The sequence below is a fragment of the Danio rerio genome, chromosome 4, assembly GCF_052040795.2.
Source record: "Danio rerio strain M-AB ecotype USA chromosome 4, GRCz13ab, whole genome shotgun sequence".
Classification (NCBI taxonomy): domain Eukaryota; kingdom Metazoa; phylum Chordata; class Actinopteri; order Cypriniformes; family Danionidae; genus Danio; species Danio rerio.
The window spans coordinates 42,909,376-42,926,589 of record NC_141024.2 but is presented as its reverse complement, the minus strand read 5'-3'; the positions used below and the strand labels follow the sequence as shown (position 1 = coordinate 42,926,589).

The 17,214-nt window shown below is 38.8% G+C and overlaps 2 protein-coding genes, 1 long non-coding RNA gene and 1 pseudogene across 7 annotated transcripts in view; 3 read left to right on the top strand and 1 right to left on the bottom strand.

Moving 5' to 3' along the window:
• LOC101886199 (uncharacterized) overlaps window positions 1-17,214 on the top strand; it is an 883,799-nt gene that overhangs the window by 568,888 nt on the left and 297,697 nt on the right. The gene's annotated exons all lie outside the window — the stretch shown is intronic.
• The window catches only part of LOC148680953 (uncharacterized), a 217,811-nt pseudogene that overhangs the window by 71,672 nt on the left and 128,925 nt on the right, over window positions 1-17,214 (top strand). The window contains exon 5 of the transcript XR_015942669.1: window positions 5,940-6,047. The product of XR_015942669.1 is annotated as an uncharacterized LOC148680953 (transcript). The remainder of the gene's footprint in view (window positions 1-5,939; window positions 6,048-17,214) is intronic.
• Window positions 1-17,214, bottom strand: part of LOC148680963 (protein NLRC3-like) — a 156,759-nt gene that overhangs the window by 48,297 nt on the left and 91,248 nt on the right. For 2 of the 4 annotated variants that reach the window (XM_088650084.1, XM_088650085.1), the window contains exon 1: window positions 8,263-8,304. The exons of the other annotated variants lie outside the window; for them this stretch is intronic. The gene's annotated coding sequence lies outside the window, so the exon portion shown is untranslated. Of the gene's footprint in view, window positions 1-8,262; window positions 8,305-17,214 lie in introns of those variants that run through there. 4 annotated transcript variants of the gene reach the window in all.
• LOC148680967 (uncharacterized) overlaps window positions 1-17,214 on the top strand; it is a 663,035-nt gene that overhangs the window by 619,241 nt on the left and 26,580 nt on the right. The gene's annotated exons all lie outside the window — the stretch shown is intronic.

Here is a 17,214-nt window from a genome sequence, read left to right as displayed (position 1 = left end):
CAGTCGTGTACTGGCCATACCACACACACACAAAAACACACACACACCTCCGGATGACAACGCTCCCGCTTCCGCCCGCACCCGCCAGGTTTTAGCCTGAGAACCCGCTCCGTTTTCTGCCCGCCGCGCCCGGTCCCGCTAGAGCGGAGAACACAACCAAAAATCACCCAGTATACAGTCCAGACAGCCAAGTATAAACACACACACACAGCACAAAGCTCGTTCGTTCGTTCGTTCGTTCGTTCGCTCTCTCTCTCTCTCATACGCGCGCGTGCGCACTAACACACACACAAGCACCACGCAGACTCTCTTTCTAATTCGCATAGCAAAATCCGTGATATTGCTAGACAGCCCGCTCCCGTCCCAAATTAAACCCGTTACCGACCGCTCCCGCGATTTATTCGGAAATTTATTCCCGCGGCTGTCCCCGCGCCAGATTTCTGCGGCGCGGGAATAAATTTCCGAATAAATCGCGGGAGCAGAACTCTAGCACGGAGCTCCATAAACAAACAGCACGCGTCGCGTTTTTAACGTGACTTTGCACGCGATAAGATAATATATCCAGATAACCTGATACAGTACACGCGGTTACAAGTAACAAATCACAACTAAATACATTTGCAAGCTGGAGTCAACGAGGCAACAACTTTAACCGCACGTACTTACACTTGAGAAATGGAAGAAACCCATCCTGACGTCCATCAGTTACTCTTTACTGATCCTTCCTTTAACAAACTCAGATGAAGTATTCTTTGTAGCATGTAGCTTCCAGAAGTTTCCAACTGCTTGGCTATAATGCTGATGTTTCATCTTTGGGTAGAGACTCAATATAATGTCCATCTGCAGTGTGACTTCAATCGACCGGCATGTTTGTGTGCGTGTGTTTGTGGGTGTGCGTGTGTTTGTGTGTGTGTGTCTGGGTTACTGCGTCAGAGGGCGGGGCCTCAGGTTTGAAATCTCCCGGGTTTGCGCGTGCACGTGAATAACTTGGTTTCGTTCGTACGTCATGGCGAAACACCTAATGAGTCGGTATCAAGGCGACTCGTTCGAAGCACTATGAGTCGACTCTTTTATAGATGAATCAACCGTTTTAAACACTGTATTCTTACATATTTAAGCCTTAGCTGGATACTTCACTTCACTTAGAGCTGTGTTACACACTACATGGAGGGGAATTTTCAAAAACCCATAATATGGGCTCTTTAAATAATAAAATAAATGAATGAATTAAAAACATAGAGAAGTCCATATTGTAGGGAACAAAGGAACTGCCAGGATGCAATAATATACAGTACAACAGATAAGTGTAACCCCTCCCATACATAAGCATGCCACAATAAATTTGACTGACATACTGTCAAATGACTATATTACGTACGGAAGTATGACTACGAATACATAAAATAAATGCGTTTAAATTAAAACATCGTGGAGTAGCTCAGCAAATAAACTAACTTGCGACGCGATAAATTAGGTTAAAAGTCGCGTAATGATTAAATATGGTTTTGCTAGTGTTAATTAATGTCATAAGCTTCGCTGGGTGTCGATGTCACTGCAGTGACATGCAGCGCGACACTCTGAGTGACACAGGTCACTAGGTCACTACACATGCCACTAGCGAGTGACACATGACAGTGGAAAACCGGACGTGCCACCGGAATGTGCCAGTGTCATCTGTACGTCAGATGTCGTGTCACTCCATGTTAAAACTGCTACTGTGAATCCGCGTTCAAGCGCACACAATAAGCTAAAACTCGCCCCAAGCACCGGCAAAAACAAATAACAATGAATGTGTCGAGGAAAGTGTAAGGACATATCTTAATTATTTATTAATAAACTTATTCTGAGTCAGTGTCGCAAAGATCCTGATTGGCAATCTCCTCTTGGACTCGCCTTTAGAAATTCATCTTTACGGATTACATGAAGGACTTTTTTTGTTTTCGATTTGTTTTATTTCGTTAAGTAATAATTTAAAGCTTTCTATAAATATATTTATTATGTCTGTGAGGCATATACATTTTGCTTCATTTTGTTAAGCGCTCCTGTCAAAAACCAGACGACAGAAAGCGCATAGTTTTGGTTTTCTTTATTTTATAAAAATGCTGTAACGTTTTTTGATGTATTACTCGTACTTTGTGAGCAAAAATGACGGATAACTTTAAATTGCTCCCACTGAAAAAATGCAAGTGATTGCTCTGGCGCCTCGATGTCCTGCAAGCTTTTTATAAGCAAACTATGTGCCTAATAGCATACATTCTTTAACGTTTAAGCTACCATTGTTTTATACTTGAACTGTTTTATATCTTTTATTTTAGGCAAGTCGTGATCAAACAGACAATGATGGTCTTCCGCTGGGCGCTGTTCGTTAAAAAAACCTTAATTTTAACGAATAAAAAATGCTCCAAACGTTTTTCTAAATAAGCTGAATAAAAAACGAAACTAAATATAAACACTTTGCCATTAGGCTACATACAAAACTGAACTATTTCATAGCTGAAACACTAAGTTGTTTAAGGAGAAGGGGGAAATATATTTTTGTCCCGTCTATTGCTTCACCGTTATTTCGAGAATAAACCCAGCGTAAATATGCAGATGTCATTCCCAAAACATATCAGCGTAAATGTGCCGAAAACGAAAGTTTCATACAAATTCTGAATGGATTATAGCCTGGAAAGTGCAAAGCACGCTCCTCTTATTATCACTAAAAAGCGTCACTAATCTTAGTTCATAGAGATCTCACAAAGATCCGTTATAATTTATAAAGCTCTCTAAATTACACAATGAATCTTTTATTTACATGGCGTCTACACTCAAAAGATGATTCACGAGCACACGAAATGGCACTTAATAAAAACCAATCCGGCGCTTTCAGCAGTGAGTGAATTCTGTGAATCTAGAGAAATGACAGATCAATATCCGTGAACCTGATTTTTTTTTTCCCCGCAGCCACAGTACGCCGGAAATCCGGCGTGGTGCCGGAACGCTATCACCCCTGGGGGTTACACATGCTGCTGAAGATTACAGACACTTAGGAAAGGTTTGCTCTGACTTCTGGCTATATTTCTTGTTGTTTTTGAACCCCAAAAAAAGGACTAAATGTCTGCTGTGTGTAGTTTCTTTCTGTAATTATTAACATATTAGAGACTGTAAGGGTCTGTATATGTTCATATTTGTTCATTTATTTATTTTATATAGTTGCAGACATTACAGTAGGCTATTTCACACTGTCATTGATCTGCAGTTATAATCAAATCATGTTTATAGAAATGTCAGTAATGAACATTTATACAGTATTTATGTGTGTAAAGCATCTGTTTTGTGAGAAGAGTTTCTCATAATGATACGTGAACAACCTGTACGGCTTTACTGTAGACATTTCCTTGAGTAAAAATGACGTTGTTTGAAACGTTCTGTCGTAACTTACACCACCCCAACTCTTAGCTTCTTAGTTCCACTCCTACTGCAGATATATCACTCTTTTCCCCCCTCACAAAGCCAGAAAAGTCCAAACTTTTCTTAGGGCAGCGTACAACCTGCTACCTGGACTCATTACCTAAAGCATGAAACTAACTACGTAATAAGCAAACAACAAACAAATGCACACACATTCACTCACACACACAGAGGCAGTTCAGAGGATGCAAAATGAGTTGACAACGTCCCAAATTAATTCTAATACTTCTTACAAGATCTTAGAATAACACCTGTGAAACCACAAAAGCAGAGATATGGCTTATCTTTAACTGCTTAAGATAAATGTGCACAAGATCAGCAAAAGAAAACATTAGTTTGTGTTACTCGCGCCCTTTTTACTGAAGTCGAATCTCCCTCAACGGCTGGCCTAGGGGAAACACAGTGCTCCTGATTAGGTGGTTTTTCGCTTCGATGACATCTTTGGGATTGACATGCTCGTGAATGGTTGTTGTCCTGGGTTACTGAGGTGACCGACTGCTGAGAGTCGGTTTGCGGAAGTTAGTGCAGCTTCGGGAGTCCCGAAACTTAAGAGGTTTGCGTAGAAGTTCGTGGTGACCCAATCTCGTGGTTACACGGTGTCCGAAAGGCGAAAGGGGGCAGAGAGCAAAAGCATGCGCAAGCTAGCTAATGCAAAAAGCAAAGTTTCTTTGTTGCAGGGCGTTTTTGAGTGACCTGGTCTGGTTTGTCCCAATGGCACTGTCTGCCAATGAGCAGTTGCCATGAAGGGCGGGGCCACGCCCCGTACTGACGTAGGAAACGTCAACAATTAACAGACTGCATGTAGATTTCACGTGGTAGAACTCTTGCAAGATTGAAACTATCCTACACCAAACGTTACAAGAAGAATACTGTTTGTACTACTAGTTTTTCATTTACACCAACGTATTGCAAATGTCACCAGCTTTCGTTCAATACCAGACATCATACATTTCAGACACATACAGAACATTTTACTCTGTTATAAGGGTTTAAATAACACATTGATTAACCTGGTTGATTGGAATAAATAGCATATAAAGAACATTATGGCATATTTTTCAAAGATGCATCTGCCTTAGTTCTAACATTTTAAGTGATTGTCTTTCATTCGTATGCATTTATGTTTCTAGAGATTTCTTTGTCTCTACGAAATCGTGCATCTGGAGGATGTGCCCAAGGCGAGCACATGACCAGGAGTCATTTAAAGTCTCGTGATATGAATTTATTTGATTTTGTTAATCATTGGCTAGTTAGCCAAAGGGAACAGAACATCTGCGGAGAAGTACTGGTCAGCGGAATTTGAAATCAATTGGCGCTCTGTTATCCTGATGGTATACACTGTAAAAAATTGCTGTTAAAAAACGGTCAGATACTACGGTAAAATAATGTTTTTTCACTAAAACAGTAATATTCTGTTAAAAACAGTGCTTTCTGGGTATCATTTTTGTTTTCGAGAAAGTAACCAACTGCAGAAAACTGTGAGCTAACAGAGTTCAGATTCGATGTTTTGAAGTCTGTGTTTTGAAATCACGCTTTGTGTCCTTGTTCACTATTTCATACACTAGTTCACTAATATAGTTCACCTGACAGTTTTAATGAACACTAATGAGTGAATTCAGACACTGATGAACACCTGCTGTTAATAATTACAATTACTGAAGAAAATAAACAAGAAATACAAACAGTGACTAGAGTTACAACATTAAATAAAATAAAATAAAACAGCTTCAGTCTCAGCAGAGGATCATTTAACAACTCCACAAACAACAGCAGACACACTTATTACTGACTGATTTGACGTCCATACAATTCTCAATGAGATCCAACAGAAATTAAGGTGTTTTTTGTGTCACCGTAATGGAGTGAGGGGCTGGTTTAGTTGGGTTCTTCACCCTTGAACTCAATTAAGAAGACTTTCCAACTGCTGTAATACAGAGTTTACAAAACGTTTGTACTATAGCAATAAAGTTGGGAAGTCAATAAATAGAGAAATCTATCTATCTGAAATAAGTTCTGATAAATGTTTTGGTATAAATCTGGAAGAAGGGCCTCATGCAATAGATTTTATGCTTAGTTGCAGGTATTAATTTAATTAATGAGAAGTGGAAACAGAAAAGATACCTCTGTAATTACTTAACAGTTAAGAAATAACATACAAAAACAGTTCAGTTATGACAAATACACACTCAGACCTCATGAATCTGACCTTGTATCTCAACAATGGTAACATCTCAAATGTTTCATGCTGCAATGCATGCTGGGAGTGGCACGGTACAAATATCCCAGCATGCATTGCGGTATAAATAAATGTTGTATAATGGTCTAATAGTTTTCTTTATTTGTGTTTGATTCTGCTGTTGTTTATGTTTAGACTTTCAGTTGCCTGTTTGTGAGTTAAACTGTTAATTTTGTTAAATTTGTTATCACCATTATTGAGGTTCATATGCTGATTATTGATGTCTCTTTGAGTGCGATTGACACCATAGAGAAGTGTTATTGTCCAAGATATTCTTAAAAACTTCCAGAAATCATTGCCATATATATATATATATACATATAATGTAAAACAATAGATTTAACATTGAATAGGAGCAGTAAATTTTATTATACGAAATGAGAACAGACTCTGCCATTTAATAGCAACATGAACATCACCAGATCTTATTTAGGTTTTTGGCTGGCTTGCCACAACAAAGGAGCTTTTTAAACAAAGTTCTTAACAATTGCAGCAGCCAAATTATATAAATGTTAAAAATGACAGGGCTAAGAGCCCAACTAAAGCAAACTCTGTTCTCCATGATGGTGACGTAAAACTTTAACTTTTTCTCAAGAAGAACTTTAGTAGATGTTATACAAAAATACATGTATTAAGTAATAAGTGTAGCTGGTGATGATGTTTGTAGAGTTGTTTAATCATCCGCTGATCATTTAAATGATTTAATCATTTGTTGTTCTTCAGGTTATTTCATTATAAAGCTGTGACTAAAGTTTTGTATGTTCTGTTCTTGTTTTTTTCCCTTCAGTATTTCTTCATTTGTTCATTGTTAATCCTCAATTATCGTTTAATTAGTCAGTTAATTAATGAATTTACTTCAGCTTTGCTCCATGTTTCTTGAACACTCAGTAGTGTGGACACTTCAATTAAAACTGAAGTATATGCTCTGGGGTTTAAAGGGTTAAAGGTGTGAGAGGTAAAAACACAGTGTGAAAATGTATTTTAACAGTAATATACTGTTAATTTACACAACGGAAGTAGACTGTAAAAAAACAGTATATTGCTGGCAACCACAGCTGCCAGTAGATTACTGTTAAATCAAGGAAAAAACAGTATTTTACTGTAAAACCTGAAGCTAATTTCTTCTGTCTGTCACCATTGTGGAGGAGAGTAGAGCCAGTGTATGAGTTACAGATGAACAATGAACTGCTGATGTTATTCTGCATGTTTCTCTATTTAAAGATAGCGGCTGTTTAGTTGCTGATGCAGTCAGAATCTCTCTGGTGATTCCAGATTTACATGTATGTGTGCTGTTGTGAAGAATAAGACATAAGAGTTAAACCAAACTTTTCTAATTAACTAAAATAAGTTATCATTATAAGTATGCTTCTAAGCATATATAGCACATTACTTCATAAACTCATTCAGCAGTTGACCAAGTTGAGGCAGTTGCTTTCACTGAGCAAAATGAGTTCACTTGAGTATTGTGTAAATCAATGTAGTCCATGTATTTTTACAGCAACATAATGTAAAATAACAGTACATTGCTGGCAACTGCAGCTGCCAGTATTTTACTGTTTTTTAACGCGACAATTTTTAACAGTGTAAGCCCTCAAGCTAGTTCAGTGAATGAGACAATTGGAGATGCCCAAGATTTCAGATTCAACTCGTGTTGACCACTGCAATATGCCGATGAGTTCCTTCAACTAATATTCCAACAATGGCTGAATAATTTTGACCTCCAATAAATAAGAAAAAACATTTTTATTTATTTTCATTTTATTGTACTTTTGAAAACGTTTCTCAGAGGAAACCCACACAAATGCAGGGAGAACATGCAAACTCCACACAGAAATGCCATCTGACCCAGCCGAGGGTCGAACCAGTGACCTTCTTGCTGTGAGGCAACAGCACCAACTTCTGTGCCTCTGTGTCGTGCTGGTTTAATAGTATTAACAAATATTGACTGACAGATAGTACAGGTTTAACAGCAGAAAGTTGTTTATCATCAGAATCAGTTAAAGCAGAAACACTTCAGGCAAACAAATGAAACCGGTCTGACTGCTGAAACGCTTCAGGGTTTTTAGCTCATGTATCTACACATAAGATTGTGTGAATCCACTGTACTGTAAATCATCATGGTCATATAAATATACTAAGCTCTTCTTTTCCACAAATTTACACCCATAAAACAAACTAAATGCATTTATGAATACTTTTATTGCAGTTTGAGTTTTCTGCATTTTAGAGATTCTGTAAGGGTACACTCACAGTATGCTAAAAAGTGGCTGATCTGTTCGGCAAATTATTTGATTGTGTGTCACTGCATATCAAATGACTAAAACAATATAACTAAAGAAATGTTCACTGTGCTGAGCGAGAGCACTGTGGACACAGATTTCAGTATCGGAATGAGAAGGATTTTGCTTTCTGTAATCCTCTTCCAGAAACACACTCGACATTAAAAGGTGTAAATGAAATCCTCAGAATGTCTTCAGCTCAGCAGTAAAGTCTCAGAAACACAAAGAGATGATCGACAGATAATCAGACGACACTCATAGATGATATAAAGCACAGAAAGAGCAAACTCTCACCTCAGATAATGGCTGCAGATCTGTCTGTTCCTCCGCTGAACTGTTGAGCTGAACAACAGATCTGAAAACTCTTTCACCTCTGGAAAACACGTCACAACCTGTTTGAGACATGAGGAAATAGGCAGTCAGATGAAAAACATGGACACACAAGAAGATAAGAATAGAAGATACCAATGGAGGGTTTGCTTAGCTGGTAAAAGCAGTGTTGACAGTACAAAAGTAAAGCAGTCGCTGTAATATAGCAGGTCACTTTTCCAAATGTGTTATATATTGTACTTGTTATAATCTCAGTGACACAAGTTACCAAGAGGGAATTTTAGCCCCAGTTAAGTTGTGTGTTTTATATTGTCCCTGGTGGGAAGTGTGTAGAGTTTAAAAGACTAAAAGTAGCACAACAACAATGATGAAGCTGTTCAAAAGGCTTCAATAAGCTGCATTTTAGATACATTTCAGACAGTATTGATCTCTGTAACACTACAGCAGAGCCAGACACAGCGTCATCACTGCAGGATGGCAGACATGTTGCTCAGCTTTTGAGCTTATTTGATTTCATCTCAGCCTGTGACTGGAGTCAGTTGAAGTGTTTGTGTTTCTCTTCAATGATTCTGCTTATTACCAGCAGGTCTTCATTATCAGTGCTCGATCATCATTTAATTGTCTGATTAACTCAATGTAGAGAGGGAGCAGACAGAATCTGAGCTGAGGAAATGTTATTTAGAGGAGTTGTGTGGTAGTGTGTCATTCAAACACAGCTTGTGCGCTGATCTGAGGTATGTTTAGCAGATTCTGGACAATAGACAGCATAATATATAAAACAACCAGGCAATGTAACAACCCCACCAATATCTTTTCAAGCATCAACCAATGTCTTGGAAATAAAAGCTCTGTACAAACCAAATACTCATGTTTATATGTTTACTCTACAGCACAATAATCTCTCGAAAGCTCTGCTGTTTAAACTGAAGGATTCGGATTTCTGCTTTCCAATCCGTCTCATCATGGACCAACGTTTATCCTTTTCATCATCCTGTTTCTCAGTATTTAACTGTGAATTGATTTTAACTAACGAATAAGTTAAAACTGCTTACTGCAAGAATGTTCTGTGTCCTTGTTTCTCTTTTTGCCTGTCTATTTTAACTTTGTTTTCAGGAGACACACAAACCAGGTCATAGGTCATGGAGACCTCTCTCTCTCTCCATCTGGTCTTATGATTGGAGGTCCAATGCAGAGGAGAAGAAGACAGCTGTTTTATTGTCCTGATATATTGCCTATAATTTTATAGCTGTTTGATTGATCTGTTTTTGAGTATAATTAATAGTAATGTAATTCCTTTTTGTGTGGAGACAGACTGTGTGTAGCCAAGATATTGTTGCAGACTGTTGATGGAAACAGTCTTGAACCAGCCTGATAACACAGCTGAACGTACAAGAAACATCCTTGAGTCTTTAACACAGATGGTTGTTTGTGTCTATTGTTTTCCTGGTTTAGCTTTTTCCAGGTCGGAGATCAGCTCCTAATAACTTAAGGCGACCTCACCTCTAGGCATCAGGTCGCCATCCATATCTGGAGACAGATACAATGCTTTCTTTGACGCACGCATTAAGGCCATCCATATCTGGAAGTAGATACTATGTTTCTTTGACGCATGTATTTAGAATTGTCTATTTCTGTTGTAACCAATGAGAACTGTTTACCTTGATCCCACCCTTTCTGGACTTGTGTAAAAAGTATAATTGTTCGATTGTTGAAACTGTAAGCAGAGCGGCCTAGGAACTCATTGAGAGTGTTGAAGCTGGCTTCTGCGAGTGAAACTGCAAACTATCTTCAGTAAACTTAATTTATTTTTTTTAAATCTCTGACTCCGGCTCTTCTTCATCTACCAGACTGGTCATTCTTTGGGTTAAACTGTAAACTATCCCTACAGTTTTGGTGGAGGACGCGTGGCACTTGTTTACTGGTAACACCATTGATCAATCAACAAAATGAAGGTAGGAAGATTTAAAATGATAAGACTAGGGATTGTCTGTGAAGTGGTGGGTAGTAACGGAACGTTGTTGGTTCTCATTCAGACGTGAATGAATGTTGTTGGTTCTCATTTAGACGTAAATGAAAGTGTGGATTTCTCATTCAGCCGTGAATGAAAGGCACCGGTGGATTCACAGAAATTTGTGGTAGATTTGTGTGGAATCCCTTAGTGAGCTGGTGCATTTTTGTGGTACACCTATAAGTGATAAGTGATAAGAGTAACAGTAGTTGAGAGGTGTACCTCCTCTTTCACCCAGAGTTAAAATACTCAGTTGATGGGTGTGTTTTAAGACATTCTCGGGGATAAAACTTGGACTGGTTTTTATTCAGTATTGGACTAAATTAACCCGAGAATGTAATAAAGTTCCACCACTGCTATCTAACTACATCACAGACAAAAAGGCATGCCATAAGAATAGTGTAGGTCAGATTTTTAGGGAAAGAAATAATTGAATAAAAATAACAAATAACATTATAATAGGGATCCATTAGATAGTAGTGGCCACAAAAGTCAGACAAGATACCTAGAAATATCAGGGTGAGGTTGATTGATCAATGATGCACCAGGAGCAATCCCGAGAAAATCAGAGAAAATCCCTAACTGGATTGGACCGGTCTGGACAGTTTGCACATCTTGGGATGGTTTGCAGATTCATCAAGCAGAAGCCAAGCGCTGTTGGTAAGATTGCCCTCTCAATTTCTTCTTGCTTTTGGTGTTGAACTCAGATATAAAAAGAAATAGATGAGAGCAGAATGCAGTAAATGGCTCAGCTAAGCTCTCGGGTTTAAAATGATTTTAGAACTGATTGTAAGAAAGAAAAAAAAGTATTCCTTTGGCATTTAACTGTCATTGAAAAGCTAAAATCTAAATATTGAGGGGCTAGTAGCAAAAACTAAGCACAGAAACTGACAGTAACATTATGTTTTGTCTTAGAAGATGAGATTCTGTGTGACTACACTGTTATCTTGGTTTAGCCCTCACCATGACTTTTGACTGAATTTTGGCTGTAAAAAGTAACAGAGACATGTCTGAATAAAAATGTGCCATATAAGTCTGTGCAAACAAGCAGCTTTATGGTTGGATATATATATTTTTAATAATATATATGTAACATAAATAGGGGTTTCAAATAATACTTTGATAGATGCAGTTAACCCCTGAAAGATCTAAAACTGTTGTTGACTGTAACAGCATTACTTTGAAAATGCATGTCAACTCTGTTTTATATGTTTTAGGACGGGCTTGAGTAAAAAGATATTACAGGAAAATTATGTTATTGAAGTTAATGTTATGTTTAATGTATGTTTAAACTTAGTAAACATGCATTTTCGTTCTAGATTGCTCAAAACTCTATTTTTCTCTCATTAGATGTCAGCTAAGAGCTGCTTTCTGCCTATTCCATAACAATTGATAAGCACAGTGCTCAGTTGGAAATCACAAAATGCATCATGCAAATGAAATGTTAGAATGAATACAAAGTTTCTACATTTCAATTTGTATACACTAATAGAGGTATTAGTAATTAAACATCAAAGTCAACAAATAAGAGATTGCAAAATGCTTTTGTTTGTTTTCCCAGTGATGGGTTGCAGCTGGAAGGGCATCCGCTGCATAAAAACGTGCTGGATAGGTTGACAGTTCATTCAGCTGTGGCGTTCCTGATTAATAAAGAGACTAAGCGAACAGAGAAATGAATGAAGGAAAATGCTTTTGTTAAAGCATCTTAAAAAACACTAATATACCCGCTGAGCTAGAGAGATAATTAATTTGAACAGTTGTTATTACTGTTTGGAAATTTCTTGTCTTCAGTGGTTTATTACTGTTTGTAACTTTTGTCTTATCCTTAGTCTCCACCATCACATACAGGGCCTGATGGCTATACTGAGGTAGTAGACCCTGACACTGAATGGATCAGGGTGATATCTAAACTCCCTGAATAATCTCAGCTTGATATTCAGTTGATTTAAGTGTTTGATAAACCTGTCTCAATGTTTGAATTCTAGTAGGTAGTCTCAATGGCTTTCATGGTTCTTGACTGCGCTTTCCCAAGTTTGCACAAAATTCTGAATCAAGGAGGAAGCCTGCACAGGAGCTCGCAGTGTGAGTGGCAGTTGACTGGTGGGCACGAAGGGGGGTTCCCTAAGACGGGTAAGATTTCCCCTCGGCCAAAGCGGAAAACAACGTAAGGCATGGGACCCCTTGTAAACCCCGGGGCATCTACCCGAAAAGGGGGATGTTTAATGTGAAAGATGGTGCTGGACTGGGGTGATGCTCTATCGGCCTAAAGCATCCTTAGAGGGGAACTGTTTGAAGTTACAGTAGTCTGCCTCAGTGGTCCCGTCCAGACCTGATCATGAGAATCCTGCCTTTATTGAGGACATGTCTGTCCTTGTGACAAGCATCAACGGACTATGCCAGGGTATGATACCCTGAAGGAGATGATTGGTAAAAAGATAATGGCAATGGGCTTTCAAGAACCATTGGAGACAGTACAGTTTCTTAAAATTTTTACCAATATCAATGTGGTTGGCTGCTTTAACAGCACTGGATATTTTATATGTCTGAATTTTAAGAATGCTGAATTCCTGAATGTGAAGCTGAGATGATTTTTAACTGATGTGTCTGATTTTTCATAGTATTTTACTGATGCAGGTCCTTATGCATGACTAAGGACATTATCGAGATGGTGCTGGCTAAAGATAAAGACTTGCTGTGAGATGGTTTGGATAACACAGCTGAATGGAATTAAGCAATTAAGGTAAATAATTACAAGAAATTCTCTTAGTCTTTAAATAGTTCCAACTGAGTTTTAAGAGATAAAAACTTTAGAAATTTGGAACGTTGGTGAATGATTAACGATTCTGAATTGTAATAATTTTAATGTTATAGTCTAAGACTATTGAAAATTTATGTGCATGAAACAGAGAGACAGAGACTGTTTGAGTGAAGCCATGAGTTGTGTTTTATTTCTATTATCGACATGCTTAGCAACAATATTAAGAAAACAAAACACACCAGCTGATTGTCCCAGAAAAGACATTGATTATAAACAGGGAAACTTTGAAACTTGACAAAAGATCATGTAAATCTAGTTGAAACTGGACAAAGAATTTTAGGAATAAGTTTGTGCGAGACACCTAAAGCAAACTTAGTTATGAGCTGTCACAATATTCATATCTATGGTACATAAATGCTTATTGTCCTGAGGGAATGATTTGTCCCTGTTGTCACTAAATGTTGACACTGAATATTGTCACTAACCTCTGAAATGAGTGTTATATTATTACAGATTGTATAAGCGAAATGCCAGACATTGCAGAAGTCTATAATGCTGATTGGTGATTGAAAGCAGAGCGGCAAAGCTGGCTTCTGCGGATGAAACTGCAAACTATCTTCAGTAAACTTGATTTATTTATTTAAATCTCTGACTCCGGCTCTTCTTCATCTACCAGACTGGTTATTCTTTGGGTTAAACTGTAAACTATCCCTACAGTTTGAATCCCACTTCTGACAAACCGAGCCTGCGGCAGTGCGCTCAGGCTGAAGTCTTTAACTCTCTGCCCCCATGTCCGAATGATACAGTAACACTGACAAAGTGCCGCATCACGTGGGCTTTAATGCAAGTGCACTGAAAGGGGATCAAAAGAATTGTCCTGGGATGGCGTTGCTTTTTAAGGTTTGCAGGGCATTTTTTCGTCAAATCCTCGTACAACATCAAGTCATGACATTTGACAGATCCATGCCCTTGTATCGTGGATCATCCAGTGAGCAGAGAGCCAATTGAGAATGTGCGTAAAAGCAAATCTGAATGTTTCCGCCCAGTTTCTAACAGGAGACCCTCCGCTTGTAAAGCCATCGTGATAACCACAGGAGCCTCCGGTTAGGGTGAGAGCACTGTCTTGTGGTGCCAGCGCAGAGAGACGGAAAGTCACTTTCCACAATGTTTTCATGCTGGTGGAATCACCTTCCCATTCCCACTCGGATTACGGATACACTGGTGTCCTTCAAACAACTAACACCCATCTCTTCAGAGTACACCCGAACCCCGGTGAATATCCCTCTCCCTAAAGAAAACGAAACTCCTACTCCAGCACTAAATTCTCTGAGCACAAACAAATTACTTGGAATAAATAGCCCTTTTACATATGCATTGCCTCGTCTTGTTGAATACCTTCACTATTGTATGTCGCTTTGGACAAAAGTGTCCGCTAATTGTATGCTTCCGACCAGTTTCGAACAGGAGACCTTTAGCGTGTAATGCAAACATGATAAACACTACACTACGGAAACCAATAGGCCAGTGCTGCTTCAAGTATTTATAGTCTTTTTTTATAGAGCTGTCTTGTACGGTCTGCACCGTGAAGGGCCCGCAAACGCACTGGCCACCTGCTCATGCACAACACAAAGCTAAAAGAAATCAGATTCTACGCAGGTTTGCGACACCGCGAGGGGAGGTAAACACTGAGTTGAATTCAAACCTCTAGCCTCACACCGCTCTGCAGAAAGAATGTTTTCAGTGAACGTCAGTACTCAACAGAAGCCTGATTTGACAATTGTCATAAAAGCCAGAGGTTGTTTCCGCCCAGTTTCGAACTGGGGACCTTTCGCGCGTGATAACCACTACACTACGGAAACCTACAGGCACAACAAGCAGATAACCCTTTTTGATTGGGTGCCTGTCGACGATCATTGCTGGTGCGGCAGTGGATGCTATTATTTTCTCGCCAAAAGAAGAGCACTGTTTCTGTTCAGTTTCGAACCGAGGACCTTTCGCGTGTTAGGCAAACATGATGACCACTACACTACAGAAACCCCACAAGTGCTTTCACCAGCGAAGTTAGGCCTGCAAGGATAAAACAAGGCGTACGCGTTGGTCAATCGAGCGGACAAAGCCAACTCAGCGTGACAAGCTCCCTGCAGGTATTAGGGCCAATTTACAATCCGGGCCCCACACCGCTGTACAGGTTCTTGCGAAATGTCCCCTTTCGTCACATTTGAAGCACCTGAATTCTGGGCGTTCCTTCATCACATTTGAACACATCATCATGCATAGTCGACAGGTTTTTACCTGATTGGTGTGCATGACTCTAAAGTGCTGTGGCCCTTCCGCCGTCTTGATCACAAGTTTTTGGATTTGTCAGGGAAACCAGAGCACCCAGAGGAAACCCACACGAACATGGGGAGAACATGCAAACTCCACACAGAAACACCAACTGACCCAGCTTAGGCTCGAACTAGTGACCTTCTTGCTGGGAGGCGAATATGCTACCCACTGCACCACCATGCAGCCACCATATACATTCTTTTTCTAAAATGTATATATATTTTAAGTCTCAGCTCTGCAATTTAACTATTTTTGTGGCAAATATTTTTTCATTATCTTTCAAACAGTAGGCTGAAAAAAAACTAATTTTAGAATAACAATTAAATTGCCGGCAATGTGGTGGCGCTGAGGGTAGAACGTTCGCCCCACAGTAAGAAAGTCGTTGGCTCGAGCCTCAGCTAGGTCAAGTGGCATTTCTGTGTGGAGTTTGCATGTTCTCCCTGTGTTTGTGTGGGTGTCCTCTGGGTGCTCTGGTTTCCTCCACAAATCCAAAGACATGTGGTACAGGTAAATTGAGTAGGCTCAAATATATATATATATATGTGTGTGTGTGTTTGGATGTTTCCCAGTGATGCATTGCAGCTGGAAGGGCATCTGTTGTGTAAAACATGGATGGTGCTGGATAAGCTCTTGGGTTATTCCATTGTAGCAACTCCAGACTAATAAAAGGGACTAAGCTGAAAAGAAAATTAATGAATTTAGTCGGAATTTAAAAGTTTTTGCATCTGATTTCAATATTTTTTTTTTTGTCATTATAAGCTAAGCTTATTGCGCTGTAGGTTTTTGCTTCTACATTTTACCAACAGTAAACCGGAGCATTATTGAACAAAGAAACATACAAAAGAACCCTTCCTTTTCATTGATACAACCTTTATGCAAAAATCTCCAAAAATGAGCTCTCTACACTTTTGAGCGAACTCTGTTCATATTCCTGGTGTGAAGCTGATTCTGTTAAATTGCTCCCTGTTCGCAAAGTACAGGACTGCAATTGCAGCGAGCTGGGCCACTGCATTTTGAGAGACACCTTCTCTCTGGAACGCTCTGGTCATGGTTGCTCCACGTCTTGTCAGCTTCAAAAGCCTTTTGTAGCATGTATGACATCACAAACATTATTAGCTGAAAAACAATTTAAAACAATTAATACCTTTATGACCAAATAATTACAATGCAACCACCTATCGTTAGCCTAATGAGCACATAAAATTATATAAATAAGTATCAAATGCACATTTGTTTGTGTGTGTGTGTGTGAGTGAAAGACAGCATGTAGTAGTGTGTGTAAGAGAGAGAGCCAGTACATGTTTATAAGAGAGCATGTGGAAGTGTGTGTGTGAGAGCGAGCTTATCTTTGTGAGTGAGAGCATGTACATGTGTCTGTGAGATGTCTATGTGTTTGTGATGGCAACATTGTATCATTTACAGTCATGCTCAAAAAGTCATTCTGAATTGAATTGAGATAGAATGTAGGTGTGTGTGAGAGAGAGCATGTACAAGAGTGAGTGTGTTAGTGAGAGTGTGTACAAGTGTGTGTGTGAGTGAGACTAGTTAGTTAGTGTTGTGCTGAAATTTTATATGTCCTGAAAACTTGTCAGACCAAACAGTTATTTACTTCTTGGTTTTATTTATTTAATAAATGTATATGGTATTTAAGCAAAGTTTTAGGGGAACTGGATATAATTATAAAGAATAATATTTTTTTACATAATATAATCATTTTTATTTTTAAATTTTATTTTAAATAATAATAGGCCTACACACACACACACACAGTCTAAAAATTGATTATTAAGCATGTAATATACACCCAGTCTAAAGCATGAAG